The 20,584-nt window shown below is 41.0% G+C and overlaps 1 protein-coding gene across 11 annotated transcripts in view; it reads left to right on the plus strand.

Moving 5' to 3' along the window:
* APBB2 (amyloid beta precursor protein binding family B member 2) overlaps positions 1–20,584 on the plus strand; it is a 169,936-nt gene that overhangs the window by 130,588 nt on the left and 18,764 nt on the right. The window contains exon 1 of one of the 11 annotated variants that reach the window (XM_082282133.1): positions 17,735–17,857. The exons of the other annotated variants lie outside the window; for them this stretch is intronic. The gene's annotated coding sequence lies outside the window, so the exon portion shown is untranslated. Of the gene's footprint in view, positions 1–17,734; positions 17,858–20,584 lie in introns of those variants that run through there. 11 annotated transcript variants of the gene reach the window in all.

A 20,584-nucleotide genomic window follows, 5' to 3' on the forward strand; every position in this document is an offset into this window, starting at 1 on the left:
TCTGACTGAAAACTGCTTTGTTAGAGGATGGAAAAGGGGTGTGTTGGAGAGTGTGGGAGCTGTGGTGCAAGTCGACTGCCTGTCTGATGTCACTCTGTATCTAATAGCTGAGACTGTACTTACAGATATTACCTGGGTTGTGCATGTCTATCACATGGACATGAGACTTTAGGAGGGAAACCTGTCCTTAATTAGACAAATAAAAGCTAAAGCAAATGAAGACAATAAATACCATTTTAGTATGTCTGGGATATCCTTTTTGTCTGTAATTTATCATTCATCTTTTCTGAAAATATTTTGTGTACAAGCAACACAACAGCTTCAGTGATGCATTATGGCTTCTAGCTGCATCATTCAGGGAGGTGTTTAAGCTTTCTTGGATTTCCTTCCCTTTGAGGTGATGATTGAATGTGCTCTGAGTCTTTCTTCAATTCTATGAGAGAAGCTTATCAAACTGCACAAGATAATGAATAATAAACTTTCTCTTCTGCATTAGCAACATGGTCAAGAAAAGCAGAAAATAAAATAAATGACAACTGAAATGGTGTTCGCACCTGCTCTTCTGAAAAGATAACACCTCTCAAAGAATGTGTAATTTCAGCTGAGCTCTTCAATCTCTGAAACACCATTAATCAATATTGCCTATTCCCTTCGGTCCCCGTAACCTTGGAATAAGGACAAAACATACTGTAAGGAATCACATAAATAGGGCATAGGTGAAGGATTACACTGGAGGAGAAGGATTTTAGTGGCTTTTCTGACCTATCTTCTTAGCTGGGTTTTTACAGTTATCTTTTGCTTTTTCTTCTTCCCTAAGCCAGCTGCACTTGAAGATTCTTTTCTCTTTTCTTATGTTTTGGTAGCATTTTCCCTTCTCACTAAGAAATAGTTTAGGTGGTTATTTATGCAAAACTTCCATTTATATCCATAAGTTCTGACATTATTGTTTGAAAGTGCAGTGTGTTCTAGGAGGGAGTAATGGAACAGTACAGCTGTGAAAGGGGGAATCCAGTCAGGCTTACAGAATTAATGTGTTTTCAAGCAAACATGGTTAAGTGGGTGCAAAAATCTGCGTGTGTATTCACACTTTGATTCATTAAATGGTTTATTTTAGCTTCAGGATTTAACATGAAAGACATGGTAGACTGAAGATGCATTGAAATAGGCTGGTATTAACTTGAAATATTACATAATTTGAAGCACCTGTAGTTTTGCACCAATGGTTTTCTATTGCTGGTGGCTTCAACTGTGTTGGGGCAGCATCCCTCTATCCTTTCTGAGTAATGTCACTAATGACATGAAAAATTATTACATAGAAACACAGAATCAATTTGGTTGGAAAAGATCTCTGAGATCATTGAGTCCAACCTGTGACCAATCACCACCTTGTCAACCAGACCCTGGTACCAAGTGCCACATCCAGTCTTTCTTGAACACCTCCAGGGATGGTGACCCCACTGCCTCTCTGGGCAGCCCATTCCAATGTCTAGTCACTCTTTCTGGGAAGAAATTCCTCCTGATCTCCAACCTGAACCTTTTAAAGTAACACTTGAAATTACTCAACTGTAAACGTTTCAATTAAGACAAATGATACGTCTAGATGTGGACTACAGCTAACCACTGCAATATAGTCAGGTTGTCTCAATAAATAAGATGGCATATTGACTGAGTCCCTGGCTTAAAGCCTTTAGACAAATTTGTGCTAGAAAATCTCCACACATTCCCCGTTATTACAGCTATTAAACTCTAACACTCTGGGATGCTGCTGGGGTAATTTGTGAATTTAAGTGGCTATCACAGAGGTCCCTCAAGAGCAGCTGAGCTGCCTGTGAAAGTGTCTGTGGCTCAGGAGAGCTACTGACTTCCAGTTTGGGGTGGAAATCTCATGAGTTCTTCTACTGTTCTCTTCACTGTATGTTAATCAAGCAGATGCTGTGTCCAGACTGGATTTCTGTAAGTAACTGCTGCTTCAACTCCATGGCAAAACAGTGAGGCAAGTGATACAAAAAACAGCTGCTGTCCAGCTCTATAGCTCTCAACAGAAATCATCCCTCTTACTCCCAGACTCTCTACAAACCTCCTGGATTTCAACACCTAGTTAAGAAGCTTTGATCTTACTTCACAGTCAAAGATGGTTTAACTTACCTTGTTTGCTTTGTGTGGTCATCACTTGGGTGCACACACCTTCTGTTGATTCCTCTCCAAGGAGGCTGCACAAACAAAAAATATCATCTTCCTTCCCAAACCAGTTGGAGTCAATTGAAGGTGCCTTCCTTTCATTCATCCCCTTTATCTTCAGCAGTGCTGAAGTTACTCTTAATTACACATTTCTCAGGGGCCATATCAATGTAGGGACTGTGTATAGAGGGAGCCACCTATGGCTGTCAAATAATTGAATAATGCTTTTCTTAAAAATGAAACTAAACCAAAAAAACCCCAATAGCAACTTCACTGTATTATTTCGTTCTCATCTCAAGACCTTTTTTAGTCTAAGGTCTCTGTAGCAGATGAGAGAAAACCAAATTAGTCCACTAGTGATTTCACTTTGTTATCTAATGTATATTGAAGCTGTTCAGTTAGTACTAAGATCGACATATAAAAAACGTTCTGAGGAGAAAAGCCACAGAGAGCATAGGCCATTGAAGAAAAGAACAGTGTTTTAAGAAAAATTGTGCTAAGAATACTTACTAACACCTTGCTGGCTTAAAGTTCCCTAAAGCTCTCTGCAACTTTGATTATAGCATGTTTGTATGAGCAGTAAAAGAGTTCTCTGTTGTGGGGTGGTTCACTTGAAAATGTCAACCTTTTGGAAGACATGTAATTACTTTGCTTATTGTTTTCTGTTGTAAGCAAAACTTTGACTTCCTAAAAGTTGTTACTAGGCAAATAATTTCTGAAAAAGTAACTGAGAAGAAAAAAATATTTTGTGCAGTAGAAAGTACTTCATTCAGTTATCTCACTGTTATGCTAGTTAATGAAATACGAGACATTCAGAACTTTCTAATGTAGCAAATTAAAAAGCAAAAGTACAGACAGAAAGTGACCTGTGTAGCTCTTCTTCCTATCCAAACAGCTTATGCCAGTATTGTACTGGTGAGTTAGAGAGAGGGGTAGGATATCTATATACACCTTTTCTGTGTAAATATTTATATCCATCTACATAAAAACACTTTTGATGTTTGCATGAGTGTTTTCCTGATATGAAGAGAACTTGTGACATGCCTACATATTTGTAGACCACTGAATGTCTTCTGGCATTTGCTATATGCAATAGTAAAAGGAGGTACAGACTTTGTCCTGTGTCTCTCTCTAAGCACAGTCACAAACTTGACTACCTGCACTTATATAATAATTTGAAGTGTGCCTCTAAGACACAAGAGGATGCTCTTGCTATCAATTTACCACTTCAATTATTTGTGTCACATCTGCTTCTAGATGCTTTTTCACATTCACTGCTAGCTGATTGCAATTCAAATATTTATATGCAGTGCATTTTTATGTAAATCATAGCATATACTGTCTTGTCCATTGCTGTATTTAGAAAGCATTTTCACCTCAGGATTTTAATTCTGAGAATAGTATTTTGGCTTCTTTCCTAATACTGGCTCCACCAGGGAAAAGGGCCTTTGTCAGTGGTATTCAGCACAATTTGGCCTCTGGCAATGGAGATAGATTGCCTGCTGAAGCCTCTTTGATATGTGCAGATTGATTAGCAGAAATTTAAACATTAATTTGAGCAAATGAAAAGATTTTTGCCAACAGATAATTCAAGTGTCTTAAACATTTAGGGATGTATTTACTGACTCAATTGTTTTTGTACTTAGAAATTGTTAAATTAACATCTGTATTTTTTTTAAGAAATTTGTGCTTAGAGACATTGAAAAAACTGTGGTCAGTATATATCCTCTGATGATGGTCATCTTCAGACAAATTCTATTTATCTTAATCCCATGCAAAATATTTCAGTTTGTAACATCTGAATGATGCATTAAACATAGAACTCAATTATCTCTGAAATTTCAATATTTTATTGCTTGAAATTCCCCTCTCCCCACCTTGATTAATTTCAAAGTTGGCTGGATGTACACTTGTGCCCCCTGAGTTGGACCAAATTGCCCTTGTAATTGATGGGAAGTTTTTTATTAGGTTCACCATGACTTGAGTTAGTCCGTAACTTATAGAGGTGGACCTCAAAAACCTGAATACTGCTCAGCAAAATCAAGGTAGTACCTCTGGGGGCATCAGGATGGTGTAAATGTTATTTCTTTACCAGGACTAAGGTTCTCGTACAAGAACAAAACAGCAGGAGGAAAAGTAAGGAGCCTAGTACAGATTTTAAAAGAGTATGAAAGAGTTAAAGGTCTGCAAGGTGGCTGCCTTCAGTATTTGACCTAGTATTCTCTTGATCCCATGTTTAACATCAGTGAAGTGAGTTTTTCCACTTCAGACAAGAACCTGTGAAAGTGAGCTTGTCTGTGTTCTGGGATACCTCATACTGACGCAGCAGTGTTTGTAAGGATGCTGTATTTGTCAACAAGATGCAGAAAGAGGTGCTGTAGATTACTTCCAGAATTATTTTTCAGTAGCTCAGACTGGAAGGGCCCACCTGGGTCCTTATGGCAGACAATCTCAGAGCAGTGAAAGTGCTTCCTTTGGCAAGCTATCACAGGTATAGTTCAGGTTGCTGAGGCTGTATTGAACTGCATTTGCTTTGCAGTTGTGTTTCATCAGTCTTTCTTCTTTGATTAAGAAGTTTATTTTCTGCCCGTTCCTTTTTGCAGTGTCTGAAGAACCTAAAGAAACTTCATATGTGTATTTCCAACAATGTAGATATGCGTTTAAGATTAATAGTACCCACACCCACAAGAAAATAAATTACTAAGGAAGATTCCTTTTTTTTTCTTTTGTATTTGAAAGACACTTGTGTGTATTTATTTAGGAAAATAGCTTTTCATCTCTGCTCTTACTCAGCCACCATCAGGAACATAATGAGATGAATTAGACAAAGCAAACTGAGCAATTGTTCTTGCCCTCTGTTCATTTATGAACTACATACATGGCTTCAAGGGCCTTCCTGTTAAAAAAACAAACAAAGCTCTTCTGGACTATTGCCCACTCAGGCATTCATAAATGCTATATTCATTTTTCCACTTTGGAGTAATTAGGATTCAAGATAGTATTTCAAATTTTCTTCATCCATCCATGGATTTTGGAAACTCATTTTGTGATATGCATGGAGATTCTCATGTACCTGTCTGATTTCAGGATTTAGAACTTCTGAAATGTTTCCTCACTTGCCTCTCACCTTCTCTTCTCTCTTTTTGAACGTAATAGGAAATTTCAGATAAATTAGAAGATTGGCACTGCTGTTACAGTTTGACAATTTGTGGTGGAAGTAGATGATCACAATGAGGGGAGGTTTTAAGCTTCTAGGTTGTTAAAGACTGAACAATATTTTTGTGCTCTGAGTTTTGCAAAAAGAATTTTTTGCTTCCTGGAAATGTCAAAATGTTTTGTGTCAGGGATAGGATGGATGCTTCAGAATAGCAAAAGGCTGGGCTAGTTTGGGAAGCATTTGTTTCTCTTCCTGTAGGGCAGAAGTGGAGCTTTTGAGTGCTGCGAGAGTGTGAGCTGGGATTCAAACCTGTTCCTGCTTTTACCTCAAGTGTAGGACTGCAAGTGTACAGCTGTGAGCCAGCAGTATGAGTGCAGCTGCTAGGACTGACTAAAATACATTCTTGGCTTCACAACATGAATATGTTGCTATAATATCATTTTCATTTTGCTCAAACTGAAACAAACTGCAACCTGAAGCCAAGTTCCATATTCATAAACACATTTTCTTTTTTCCTCAAAATTTTGTGTAAGTGAAACCCTTGGATCCAGTCCTTGCACAAGTTCAGAGTGAGTATGAGGATCTCAGTTGCTGATAGTGTTTTTGTTTCTTCAGCCCATCTATAGCTCTGCCAGTATGGGCTGTGTGTGATGGGATACTTGGGATTTCCCTCTGAGATGCAGCTTCTGGCCATTCAATGGGAATATTTGATCAGTCTGGGGAGAACATGATCCCACCCCTGTGTCTAGAGGATAAGCTAATTTCACTTACTCACTGTGCCCTGCTGTTCACTGGCAGTTTAGCCAGACAGTTGGGCACGTCATTGCTACCAAGTGCATGGAGATCTCCCCAGATTCTTTATGGTGTTAAATATCCATTCTCTCATTATGAGCTTGGCTGAACCTCACAGCAGCTTGGGAAATAGACCCCAGCTGTGGGCCCGTGAGAGGGCAGCACATGATGGCTGAAGAGCCTAGAGCAACACAGGTGTTATTTATACACCAGGCATGCCCCAAAACACCCCTTCTACCTTGATTTGGCACTTTTGGCAGTGCAGGAATTGAATTTGTCATGAGCTGAGAGCTCTCCTGGGCAGTTTTCACCTTGCCAGGGCTGGCTGCTTGTGATGTTTTTGTCAGTGTAAATTTGACCCATTACTTGCTGCAAGCTTATTTCTTTTGCAGCCTGCAGGTAAATTGCAGTACAAAGGTCCTTCCTGCCAAGGCATTTGGCTGTAAGTTCACAGTGCCTGGCTGGCAGTGGGAAATGGGACTCTGCGTGGTGTTTATCCTGGAAATTTTTTCACTGTGTTTTTGGTAGCAGTTGTTGCTAGGGAGAGCTTGTCAGCCAAACCTGGCAGCCAGTGCAGAGTTCTGTGACTTCCAGACTGGTCTCAAAGCTTATTGATGATTATTCTTTACAACACAGTTCATGAAAGAAGGCTTCTGTGTGAGTTTCACCTTTCATTTTCAGAATAAAGGTATTTGGCCAAGTAAAGTGGAAGAAATCAGAAATCGGACACCACCACCATTACCCCGAAGCCTATACCTAAAATTTTTAATGCATGTTTGAATTCACATTTTTTAGGTGTGATTGAGAATTGGTAAAGCTAAGTTTTGCCACAACAACACAGTTTAGTTACTAAGCAAATTGTTTGTTCACAAATGGGAAGAGATTTGGCCCAGGTTGTTTTTCATTTTCAGAAACTGCCTGCTGGTCAAGCCCTGGGAGATTTTCCTATATCTGGTGGCAGAGGTAAATCTGTTGCTCTTTTCATGCGTAGCAACTAGAAGCAACAAACCTGGAGGAACATAGGGTGTGGGGCAAGGGAAGATGAAATGCTGAAACCAGGGCAAGTTCTTCCTTGAAACACGTTTGTATCTAGCCATGTAATTACTGACAGGTGCACAGGCAGTAAGTGTGGCATCTAAAAAAATATCAAAACCAACACAGGATTAGAATTTAACCCCAGTTCACTTTTTGAAAAGCTAACTAATAACTTGAGAACTGGGATTTAGTTTTAATTATACTTTTTTTACAGATTTATTAAGTTTGCTGAATCTTTTCCTTTCTTCATTCTGAAGGAGGATCAGAGAAGAGCAGTTCTCTCCCACAAACTGTTCCAGCATATTAAAATGGCAAAATCTGGCTTCTCTCCTTAGAAGCCTTTTGAGTAGAAGTCTGACATTGTTCCCACGAGTGCTGTTGTTTGGCCAGCTGGAAGGCTACCCTATCCTCTTGTGTTCTACCTACCAAGACTGAAAGAGGACAATAGCAATGGAGAGGGTTGTCATAATAGTTAATAGTTATCAAATTATTGTGTCCTCTTTTTCAAATGTAAAGAATTTACATTGAATGCATATTGGAACCTAGATTATAAATTTAATGCATTTATATTTTACTGCATTAACCAGTTTCAGGTGCCACTTTGTCCATAAAATGCCCCTTTCTTTCCCCACAAGTGAATTCCATATTTGTATTTGTACCAAGACTTTTGAGATTACATGGACAGTGCAAAAATTATTACATGGCCTTGAATTCTTCTTAACACTGGGTATTCAGCACATCCAAGGAGGAGCTGGAGCTATTTTATCTTAGGCAGCATCAACAGATTTGTTTATTAAATTCCCTCCTATTACTCCCTGGAAATCAGTGGAAAGCTTTTGAGATGGCAGAGGTTGTTGCTTGAGCATAACTGGTCCTGCCAAACGTTGTTGATGATAAGCAGGAGGAAATGAAGGAAGGAAGGAATCTGACTAGACTCTCAGGGTATATTTAGGTGGTGAAAAAAACATCCTGCTCCTTATGCATCTGTGTGGCTGAAAGAAGTGACTGCCAGAAAATTGTCCTTAACTGCTTTTCACCGGCTCAGCTCTGCTGGTGGAAATATCCATGGTCATGTTCCTTGCTCTACTTTCACTTAGATTGAGCTCAGATAATTTTAAGAGACTTCTTGGTGGGCATTTTCATGTTGGCTCATTTTCCTTGGAGAGGACAGGTGGGATCCCACAGACAGCTCTGCTGGCACATTTGAAGGAGAATTTCCCTTGGATGGAGAAGAGTGACTTGCAGGGTGGTGACCCATGTCCTTGCAAACTTGGGGTTGTTCCTTGGTCAGAGTTTGTTTTCCCCCAGTCTTCCCCCTGCACTGAGGAGTGATGTGCAATGCTGCAGGTTAGCTGTGAAAGCTGAATAACCTGGAATGTGGTTTAAGCCCTGATGCATTTTAAGTGTAGTCCCTGCCAGAAGCAGCTCTTTGTTACTGATTGAGCACATTTGCTGGGGAGTTTTGCCAGATAAAAACTAGAGCTCCAGGACCATTGTGTTTACTGTAACGTTTAGTGCAAGCAACACCTCTAAATTGGATTTACTATTACTGCATGTGGCAGTTCTGGAAAATCAAATTATTTGGCGTGTTTGTTTGTGCTCAAGGATAAATCTCACTTCTAGTATAAACAGATGTACTTTCATTGAAGTAAATGCAGTTGTTAGTTGTGTCTGAATTTTTAAATTTAGCTGTAAATCTTTGTTGCCTTTTTCAAGAGAGTTTCTTTCTGTGTTGCATTCAGTACAGAGCTACGTTGTGAATGCTTTGCAGAGGTTTTGGAAAATTGAGAGGGGCAGACTACCTGTGCACTTCAGCTTTCCCCAAAAGATTACTTCTGTCACAAAAGATTAATCTTTGAAGTTTACTGGCTAGAAACACAATGCGTAGCAGTGAAGATTCGTTAACGGGGGAGGAGAGACATCTCTTCTGCGGGTCAGAGCGCAGGGAGCGCGCAAATGGTAGAGGGGATGGGAAGGGAGGCAAAGACACACCCCTGACGGAGCGGGCCTGCCGGGGAGAAGCACCCACTCGCTCACAGCTGGAGCCGGCAAACACAAGCATGCACAGTCCGTGAGGAGAGTGGGAGCTGACATGATGTGCTTCAGTTCGATGCAAAATGAATGAGCTGCTGTTCTCAGGGGTATTTGGCCCCCGTCGTTGAAGTACAAGTACACGGCTGCATCAAGTGCACTTGCATCATCTGATGGCTAGATACACACTAACGGAGACGGGGACCAGTCAGCATTGACTTGGGTGTTTGTGTATGACGTGCTTGGCATTTAATTCCTGCTTGCTGCAACAAAAAGGTAAGAAACTTAAGAAGTGACCAAAAAAAACCCCTCAGCCCTTCCCCCTTTCACCCCCACCCCCCCACAACAGTTTTGCATTGGTGTAGCCTTTGTCTCGAGCTGTATTTTCAAAGCTATGGTCTATTAGTCTAAAGCTACTGTGTGGATGCCTGCAAGGCAAATTACAGCTCCTAGTGTGACAAAGGCAAGTCAGATTTCTTTTCTCCAAGAGCTGACACTTAACAACCTTCAGGAGAGCACTGTAGCAGAAATGCTGGACTGTGTGCTGAGCAGTAAGTATTTGATGCTGTTCTCCCTCTCCTTTATCCCTTCAGATGTTGTCATTTGAGCAATAAGCTAACTAATGGATCCTGATGATTAATAGGTTTGGGGGACTATGTTCAGCTCAGATTTACATTTCCTAAACTGGCTGTGGTTACTGACTGCATACTGACCAGCCTGATTCTGTAGAGGCTGATCATAATTTGGTTTTACTTGTAATGCCATGTTAATGGATGAAAAGATGCTGTAGTTAAGAACAGCAGAAACCTCATTTACTAAAGCAAAGAAAGCTCTGTGTGTTTTCCCTCCCAACACACACCACCTATATAATTATTTATGTCTAATTCCCAGCTAACTTCTAGCTAGACAGTCTGGGCTTTCTTCTTTCAGCCCATAATTTACCATGGAGATTGAACAATCTGTGTAAATCTTTGAAAGATGTGAACATGTTTAATGGCAAAAGTATTGCACTATATGTGGGTATACATGCATGTTACAATATATTTAGTTGAAGTGAAATGGTTAGCAGCTCTTTTGACAGAAGAAGAAACTTCATGATTAAATGTAGTCTATTGCCTTGAGGTCTCTGTGCTTGCTTAATCCTATCTGAATTTATAAAGAAATTGCAGCAGGAGAAATTTCATTGATTTGTTAATTGATAGATTGCTTTGAATCCTTATTATGCTGGGTGCATGGGGAAGGAAGAGAGACAAGCACATTTATCTTTTTCTTTAAACTCAGCAGCTTCACTCGTCAATTAGGTTTCTCACATGTTATGGAACCTCATTGCTCTCCCTGCTCTGTGCAGTAATTTTTGCTTTCTTAAAGGATAGCTGAGTCTATGAGGGGAGTACATGATCTGTTTCATCTTGTAAAACTATGGCTTTAATTATGTTCTTGTAGCTGTTGCTTTGTAGTTAATGTAATTATAACAACTTGTGAGTGAGGAAAATAATATTATTTAGTCCTGGAGCATTTCTCAGTAAAAAGTGGCCTATTTATTTTCATAAGGATTTAAGAGAGAGAAAGGGAAAGATAGTGGGCTTTTCTTATGTAATACCAGTTATAATTTTTAAGGGATTTTTTTTGACATTTTAATTTTTTTTTAAAGTACAGGTTAGTTTTCCCTTTTACAACAAGTGGGTATATGTACATAAACCCTATCTATGAAGACATTTTAAACATAGATCAGTTGCAATATCGATGGAGAACAAACCATTTGAATTAGTATTTTAGATAATCAAGGTGTATAATGAAGGTCTGTGGTATTTCTTGTATTGTTGCAGTCTGTTGGGAATTCATCAAGGCTTTCTGATTCACCTTTCACACTTTCCTGTATTTCATGACATGAAGTAAAACTGTTACAGTGGACAAAGTTTTGATACAGTTGATATTAGAGTGCTAGTATTGATTCAACTGCACCATAAAGCTTAAATTTGTTGTAGAGTGCAGACTTTGCTTCAGTGTAGTTTAAGATAGGCTGAGATAACCTTATTCTCTGGATAAAGTTAAAATAGGTCAAACTGAAATTTAACAGTTCTAAATCAGGCATATCAAGCCAGTAAAAAGTGTTCTGTTTCATTTCCACCTATTAGAAAATAACTGGCCTGTCCCAGAACGTTTTTTGGTATCTGCCAAACGAAACAACTTTTTTTGTAATATTTTGATGTTGATGTGATATTAAAACCTTTTTTATATGTTTTAAGAATTTTCCAAATTGGAAATATGTTTATGGTTTAATATAATAATTGTTTAATAACTTGAACCAGAGATTCTTATATCACAGAATCAACTAGGCTGGAAAAGGCCTCTGAGATCATTTAGTCCAACCTGTGACCAAACACCACCTTGTAAACTAGACCATGGCACTGAGTGCCACATCCAGTCTTTTCTTAAACACCTCCAGGGATGGTGACTCCACCACCTCCCTGGGCAGTCCATTCAATGTACAATCACCTTTTCTGTGAATAACTTCTTCCTAAATGTCTGACATAAACATCCCCTGGCGCAGCTTAAGACTGTGTCCTCTTGTTGGTTGCCTGGGAATATCCAACCAATCCATCTAAAATGGTGCTCTAGTGATTTGGGGGAAAGATGGCCTGCTGTTCAACATTCTTTTTGTGGTTCCAGAAATGTGTTTGTTTTCCCTAACCAGCCAAATGCAACGTCCTAATGAGAGGGAAATGATCTGCAGTGTATTATGAAAGATGTCTCTGTTTTACATCAGGAGAGGAGGTACCTGGGTTGGCTGTGTGTTTCAGGGGGTTCTAAGTGCACCCTCCCTTTAATCTCAGACCTTCAGTAACTGAGTGTGTGCAGATGAGGGAAACCCTGAAGGAATGGCAAAGTGACCTGAGGTTGCTTATTTATGGAGAGGACTTAAGAATAACAAGGAACCAGCTTGGCTGTCAGATACGAATGTGGTGTTTAACTCCCAAACTTTCATCATATGGGTGCTAGACATCACATTGATATCTGACAAAATACCAAAAGCTCCAGTAAGTGGGGCTTGCTGATTCAGAAAGTCTGTACTCTAAAGCAAACTCTTCTGGTTTTAAGAGTACAATTTAGTCTTTAAAAAATGTGGATTTGTATAACATGTCAGGGTGCCTCATATTTTCTTTTTATTTTAAAAATAGAATCTGATTAGGTTATAGTAGTCTTCATAACATATAATTAGCAACAGAAGGCTAGATCAAGCCATCAATTTTAAAGCAGAGATCTTCTTTGCTGCCAGTGGAGAATTGCTTAAAAATTGATGGCACAATCTGGCCCACAATGAACAGGGGACTCATGCAGAGAGCGTTAGTTTTACTTCTACTCAGTCTCCCTCCTGGCAGTGGCAGGGACCCAGAAACTCAAGGCCAGTCTGCTAGAATAGTTTGCAACTTCAATACTTGTTGGGAGACTAAAGGCTTAAGTACTACTTAAAAAAAAAAATCAACCAAAAAAATCCCCAAACAAAAAGCAAACAAAAAAAAACCTGTTAAAAAGTTACCAAACCCTTAGAGAAATTGTAAACCACAGCTATTTTCCTTTCATTAAAAGAAACTGTATTTCTCTAATGGCATACAAAAGTGAAGGACATAATCATTGTCTAAGCAACAGGAGGCTTTCAAACACACAGAAATCAAAGTTGTTTCCTTTATTTGTTCATGTTGTGTTGTTGAGGTGTAACTACATTTTACATAGCGATTTTGCTGCATTAAGTGCTACTAGACTTTGTAATTACAAATTAGAGAACCAGAGGAGGGCCTCTTCTGTGCCTCAGAGGATGTGTTCAGGCAAATACTCGTAACTGTAAATAAAGATGAAAGGCTCATGCAATGCATTGCTATTTTTAATCAAGTTAAATATGTTTTACTCTATTAAAACTCTACAGTAATTGACAGCAAAGACATTTCAGCTGGTTGTTATCTCTTAGGAAGAGAGATGGTCAGGGCTGCTGCTGCTGGTGGGTGTAGTCCCATGTGAAAATGTTGAAGAACCATGGAAGTTGCAGGGCAGACCTTTGTACGTCTGTACAGCATAGTTTACACATGGCAGCTTTTTTTTTCTGATCTGCTTAAAAAAGACAATTGGGGAAGTTGCAGTATGCCAGACTCCAGGGGAAGGCACAGGAATGAAGAGGTGTGAAGTGTTAACCATATCTTCACAAAGTTAGCTGAATGCGTCAGTCACAAAAATGGTGGGGCTGTAGACCTCTGCCAGTTACAGGGGATTAAACTCCTGACAATCTCACAGGCTTATGTGCAGTGCAGTGCCACACTAAAACACCATCCAAGCATGAGAAGATCACCTTGATCCTTAAGTACCTTTTTGAAGGTGACAAGAACAAAACCTGTCAGGTTTCTTGGTGTGATTTGCCCTCCATCACGTTGTAGTCTTACAGTGGCCCTTATTGAAGTAGAAGACACAACAGTAGCGACTGTGAAGTATTTGGAGTCCAGGACAACTCCTGCTGTCCCAGCCACAGGGATGGATGTGTGGGGCACCTGAGCTGCTGAGGCTCTTGGACATGGTGTTTCATCCCTGCCAGCTTCCCTCTTCGCTCTTGACACAGTCCCATAAGTTGGTTATCTGCATAAACACAGCATCACCATGTCCAACAGCACAGCACATCTCCAATTTGTGCTTTGAGGTGTTTCTGTTACAGAGTCAGGGGAAAAACATTGCCCTGGAATAGACTGCAACAGGTCAGCTAGACCAGCCTCCTGCCCAAACCTGGGCAGGGTTCAGGATCACCTCAGAGCCACGTCAGGTTGATATTTATAAGCTCCAAGAACAGGTGCACAGCCTCCTGGAGAATGTATCTCTGGGCTTACCCACTCTCTTGGCAAAGAAACTTGGGTTTGCTCTACTTTTTAAACCCTCCCATGAGCAAGTGGGAGACATTAATTAGATCCTCTTCCGTTACCTTGTCTCCAGGCTAAACAAGCCCACCTCATCTCCAGGCTAAACAAGCATGGTTCCTACAGCCTTGGGTGCCCTTGACTGGGCTCACTCCAGTTTGTCTTTCTCCATGGACTGGTGATCCCAAACTTGCATGCAGCAGTGCAGATATGGCCTCATGAGCACCATGTGGAAGGGTATATATTCACCTCTCAGTGGAACCTCCATCACCCTTCTGCTTGTGGGGTGGGCATTGCACATCAGTGGCCAGCCCCCAGGATACAGTTTGCGTCACTCACTGGTGTACAAAACCTGGGACTGAAAGAAGAAATGGTCTTGCACTGAAGCAGTGCCCCATCAGTTACACCACTCTACAACTCTCTTGCTTCCACTGCATCCCTGGGCTGGGGAACCCTCTGCAAGAGGAGTGTGGAGGAAAGCAGGGATCAGGGGAGCAGGTGCCCTTCCAGTACTGCAATGCTCTGTTCCTAAAGGTGCCAATCAGAAAACAACCTGGAATAAATGAGCCTGGCAGAAGTGATGGGGAGGAAGAGACTGTTGCCACCTTCCCTTGGAGGCAGGGTTCTCTCGGGGTTTGCTCCAGGAGGGGTGTCCTTTCTCACACCTCTGCAGGCTGGAAGGTCATGGGCTGTTTGCCTTGGTCTTGGCCTTTTCCCCTCAAAAACAAATCTCAAATTCTGTGTCGCAGCCCTGACACAGTTTTCTGGGGATTGTCTTCCCAGGTTATTGGCAGGTTCTGGCTTGACCCATTTTAACTCAGCTTGGAAAGGGATATGTAGGGCACCACACTGAAGCACTTGTACAGCTGCTCTTACAGCATTTCTGGCACTAAGAGCAATCAACAAAATCTGCCACTTGAACTGAAACTTTCTGTATCTACTTTTTAGCCTTGGGGTGATTTTTTAAAAATTTGTTTATTTAAGTTTAAAGGTAAATTATTCAACCACATTTGAGCTACTAGAATGTAAAGAGAATACAGGCAAATAGTCTTTTGTATGAAAATAATTAATGAGTTACAAAACACTCTATGAGAAGTTATTGGGTTAATTGGAAAGCTGTAATTAACTGGTTAGAAGCAGGAGGCAGCCTCCCCTGATTCATATGCATCCCATGGCAGCCAGAGCCCCATTGATTTCTCAAAGCCTGAGGAAGTCCAGCAGCTCAACTGCTTGTTTTTCTCTCACCTTCCTGAATTTCCTTCAGTGCTCTTTTCTCTGGGCTGGCAGCTGCAGTGGTGATTGTTCTGTACAGTTGTATCTTGCATAATAATTGGGGAATTAACAGATCTCCTTTTCAGAGTTTGCTCCAGCAGGTCATGTTTTGTGTCTCTAAGACATTTCTTTTCCTGTCCTCCCCCCAGCACATTGTGTCTAAATTACGGGACAGTTTCTCCAATATAATGCTTTTCTGAGAGATGGACATCTCTGTTTGTCCACTTCATATAAAGCCAGTGATTAATGGACAAAGAAAATCATATATGTTTCACTTCTCCTACTACTTAGAAACATTGTGTTTTCTCAGAAAGTGAAAGTGATACTACTTTTTCAATTCTGATTTTCATATTGGCACTGGCATATAGTATCAATGATGTTTAGGCTTGAAAGTGTTCCAACATTTGCAATGTTGAGATCTAATTTTTATCACTTAATTTTATAAAATGTTAGCAATAGTTGAAGTGCTTGCTGATTCTGCAAAGCCCAGTAGGCAGCCCATGTAGATGAAGCAAAGGAATGAGTGGGGTTTTGGCTGGGGAGATCCACACAGGTCACCACTGGGTACTGAAAAGGGGAAACTCCAAGTTCAATGTATGACAGGAGTAGAGCAGAGCACTATGTGTTTCTTCTTTACAATGAAGCTAAGTTTCATGCCTCTGTTGTGAAATTTCTGGGAATGTCCATTACATTTGTAAATATGGATCATCTTTCCAACCTGGCTGCTTTCACAGAATCATAGAACAGCCCCGGTTGGAAGGAATATCAAAAGACCATCTGATCCAGACATTTATGGGAAAGGGAGCCTAAATGAAATAGTCTAGCACCCTGTCCAGTCATATATTGAAAACCTCCTGTGATGGGAGCTCTACCATGTCCATGGAGAGGTTGTTGCAGTGAATTCCTGTTTGTCACAAGGAGTCACATCAAGATTATTACAAGGGACAGTGAGTACAAGTTGCAGCAGGAGACGTTTCATCTCGACATGAGAAAAAATTAAATCTCTGGTTACATGCATACACATCTATTTTGGACGGCTGCATTAGCGAACCATATGCATGTTAAGTTAAAGTCTGCCTTAGAAAACCTATGTTTATTCCAGATCTACTCACTAAGCCATTTCTAAACAACAAATCAATCCCTGTAAGCTTGCTGACATGAGATGTCTAATGGGAATTGGATCCCTTCCCCTCAGTGTGTTCTGTCTTTAATCCTACCCTTATTACTTGAGATGTGATGATTTTTCCACTCCACTTCTTTTTTTTTTTTTTTTCTCAAGAGTCAGTTACAAGCTGGGATGATGTAGGGTCCCACATTTTTGCACACAGTGCATGAACCTTACTCAGATGCTCACTAGAGATAAGCCCTTAAAAAAGGGAAGTTGTGAGGTGCATGCAGGAGGCAGGAGTGGGAGAGCAGTACTAAGTAGCTCCCTTCTGAGAATGGCCATTATCCCTGTAGCGACACTATGCATTGCATAGAGTGGCATCCACTGTTAGAGGTGCAAAGAAGCAGGCAGCAACCCACATCCTTTCCCAGGCCTGCTAACCCTTTGTGGTCACATCCCGGGAAACTGCTTTCTTCACAGGACGAGCTCCAGAAGTACACGTGCGTGTCCCTGCCAGCTCACCCTGTTGGGGTTTCGTGGTGGCTGGCATGACCTGGAAAGCAGCAGGCTGTGGTAGGTGCCAGGACCTGCAGGGAGCCCTCTCTGTGGCTTTAGGGCAGGGGCAGGCAGAGCAGGTCTGTGGCAAGGGGCAGTAGGGCAGCCACCAGCCAGGGAAGCTTGTGCCTCTCCTGCCTGCCTTCGCCTGTGGGAGGGGGGTGTTGCTTAAGTCATACCAAGAGTTAGTGGTTGCTGAAGTGTTTTACAAATGAAGGTGTGTGGTGATTTTATACATCCTGGCTTCATGGAAGGTTGCTCCACAGGCTGTCACTTCTTCAGGGTGCAACTTCCAGAGGACCCCAAGTGACCTTGGGGCATGAGCTTTTGTTTTTGGAAAAGGCATTAAAAAAACTGATGACGATCTTTCTACTCTTTCAGTTTAAACAATGTAAGGTTTGCACAACCTGAAGAATTATTCTTGTTTCTTTTGTCAGTGTCTGCTGTAAAAAGTGTTATTTTGGAAAAAGGAAGGTTCATGTACTTTCTGTGTCTATTTATGTTTTCTGCATACTACTTCCCGGACTTGTGTGTGGTATTTTAAGCTTTATTACCTCCCACTGTTGATATGTCTGCACTGCCTCAGCTGATGCCTGTTGGCTTCACTGCATGTTTCCAAAAATACAAACTTCAGAGCAACAAGATTCAATGAAAAAGGGTGTCAAGAGGAAATAGTGGCCGTATGCTTAGATACGCTGTGCTACAAACAAACAGTGTGTGTTAAATGTACAGCACTTTTCAGCTACCCTGTCTTATCATATGCTGGAGCTCTCTCTGCTTCAGTGCTTTCTAACTTGCTCTTTCTGTTTCTTCATGCTTCCCTGGATTCAGAGAGAGGTAAACGATTTTCATTTTTCCATTTTTGTGTTTATCCTTCTGGCATGCACTGAAAAATGTTGTATGGGTTGGCTTGTATCAGTGAAGCCCAACTTCAGTGAGTAAATTCATAACTGTCATCTTTTCACCTTGCTATTAACAGAATTGTCCAGTTGATATTGCCTGTTGTTTGTTTTGGGGTTTTTTCCTCAGGTCCCAAACCCTCTAACAATAGAACAGTTCAAAATCATGTGATGCAGTGGGTTTTAATATTTGCTTCTTGTCTTGGGATTTAAATTTAGATGATGATGTTCTCTGGAATCTGAAATGCAAGACAGTAGTGTTAAAATCCCAGCTTTTATTTAAAATGTTTTAAAAACATGATCCTAAGAGCAGGGGATTTAAGAGCTAAGTTTAGCAAGATTTGGAAAAGTAAACGTTTATTTTCTATTTCTGGCATTTGTTTCGGGTCCATCTGGGTTGCTTGCTTGCCTTTTTAAGTTTGAAGAAAAGTTGTTCCCAGTATGTTTGATTTGTTTGGATGTACAAAGGAATCATTTGGAATTCTCTACAATGCTTCCTGTTTCATGGGAGCACAGACAGTAAGGCATTGTAGTCAGGTGCTTTGCAGCACAAGGGCTGCAGCCACTCCAAAGGCTCTTAGCAATAGAATTGCATCCCTCAGATGAGATTTGGGGTTTGTTTGCTCTTCTAAATTGCAAAAACTTGAAAGTGGGACTGGGTGGAAGGAATGTGGTTTAGAGATGCAGACTATTCCTCATGTTTGCTTTGTGGAATACAATGAGAATGGTTTTCAGGCCTGACTTTATTTTAATCAATTCTTTAGGCAGTGTTGGCCTAGGGAAATATTTGAACTTTCTTGATTATGGCTTTGCAATCTAATGTAGGTTTCATGCATGTGGGGAAGCAATGATCCTCCCAGCTTAGCACTGGCAAAAGTGTGCTTCAAGCAGATTCATGGGTAGTGTCTCTGCACAACTGCTGTGTTCTGCATCTGAATAATAAAGAGCGAAGGAGAACTAGGAAGCCTTGTTTATAAAACAAATCACACTGGAGAGATTAACTATTCTGGTATAGTCTGCTGTCTTCAGTTAAATCTGTTATAGTGCTTTGAGCATCTCAACTTGATGTATTTCTTTATTAAATCTTTAGATATTCCTTTTAAACAAAAGCCCTTGTCTTCCAATTAGATCTGGAAGACAGAAGCATTGTCAAAAATATCTAAATACTAATTTGTCAAAGTCAAATGTACAGGATCTGCTTCAAAGAGGCTGTTCAGAGGTTCACAGGCATAATAACACATTCATTTACTAAAGGCAATTCAGGATTCATCAGACTGGCCATCCTGAGGAGTTAAACCACCACTTTACAATGTTGCAAGGGAAAAGCAGCAACTATAATGGCCTTGACAAACTACCTCATTTGTATGCCTTTTCTTTGAAAACTGCTGCACAGGATAGGAAGGCAGCCCCCTGCCCATGCACATTTCAAAAATATTGTGAAATAGTTAAGCAAAACACCCTGAAACATTTGTGTTGACCAAGTCAGTGGCCAGTGATTTTCATACGATCTGTCCCAGAAGTTCTGTCTTTTGTTAGATCCATCTATCAAACAAGCAGAGGTCTAAGCTACTGATTGACTTTTCAGTTTGCCATGCCTGTCTAGCAGTTGTTGAGCAGCAGTAAGCCCCATCTGAGCCCCAGGCACCAGCTGGATGTGACACACTGTTAGCTGGGCCCCCTTGGGCTGCCAGTCCTACAGGAGCACAGTTCCCAGGGCACCCCCTTGGTGGTGACCACAGCACAAATCATAGACTGTCCTTCTTGCCATGATGGTGGTGCTTTGGCCATGTGATTGGGAGGTCAGGCTGGGAATGAGGACCAGCATGGGACGTATATATAACCTGTACAATCTGTACCGTTGTCACTGTGCTAACAGAGCTCATGGATCTGTGCTTTGACATGACTCCAGTTAATGCAAATCTCTGGCCCTTTGCAGGAGTAGGATAAAGCCCTTGATAGCAGAGAGGGAAATGATTTGTAACATATCAGAGCCACCTTGCTTGCTAGTGAGGCAGTGGTGGCCAGGCTGACAGGACTCCTGTCCCCTCCGCGCAGGAGAAGGTGCTGGGCAGCACTGACACCTGGAGCCCGTCTGGGGGACCGGCTTTTGCAGCTGCATAAGGATCAGGCTGCAGGAAGGAAATTGGAGTGAAAGTCATTGCAAATGCTTTCAGGCTTGGAAGTGCTGGGCTCTGAGGGGCTGAGCTGGGTATCAGATGCATCAGCTCCGAGAGGGCTTTAACAAATTTTGGAAGCACACAGAACTGTGGCAATGATAAGACATCAAAGAAAAACCAGCAGCTGTGAGTTTTAGGGCTGCCAGATTAAAGCCTCTGAGTATCACACAAAGTAGCCATAGCTCCTCCTTCAGAATTAGCAAGTGACATTATCAAGGAATGAAGCAAACAGCCTTTCAGCCGGGGATAATTTGCCCTACAAACTTTATGCTTGAATTAGAAAAACAAGCTACACTCTGTCAATGCCAGACCATTTGAGGAGAATTTATTAAAATGCAGAATAGATGTTTTGCTGCAAGGAAATCCATTTTCAAACTGTGTAAAGACTGAAAAGTCTCCCAAAAATCTCTTCTTGGGGAGGGCATTTTAACTACTTGGATCCAAAATTCATCACCAGGGTAATGTCTTGGTGGCCAAGTGTACCATTC

This window comes from Coloeus monedula, assembly GCF_965178545.1.
Source record: "Coloeus monedula genome assembly, chromosome: 5".
NCBI lineage: Eukaryota > Metazoa > Chordata > Aves > Passeriformes > Corvidae > Coloeus > Coloeus monedula.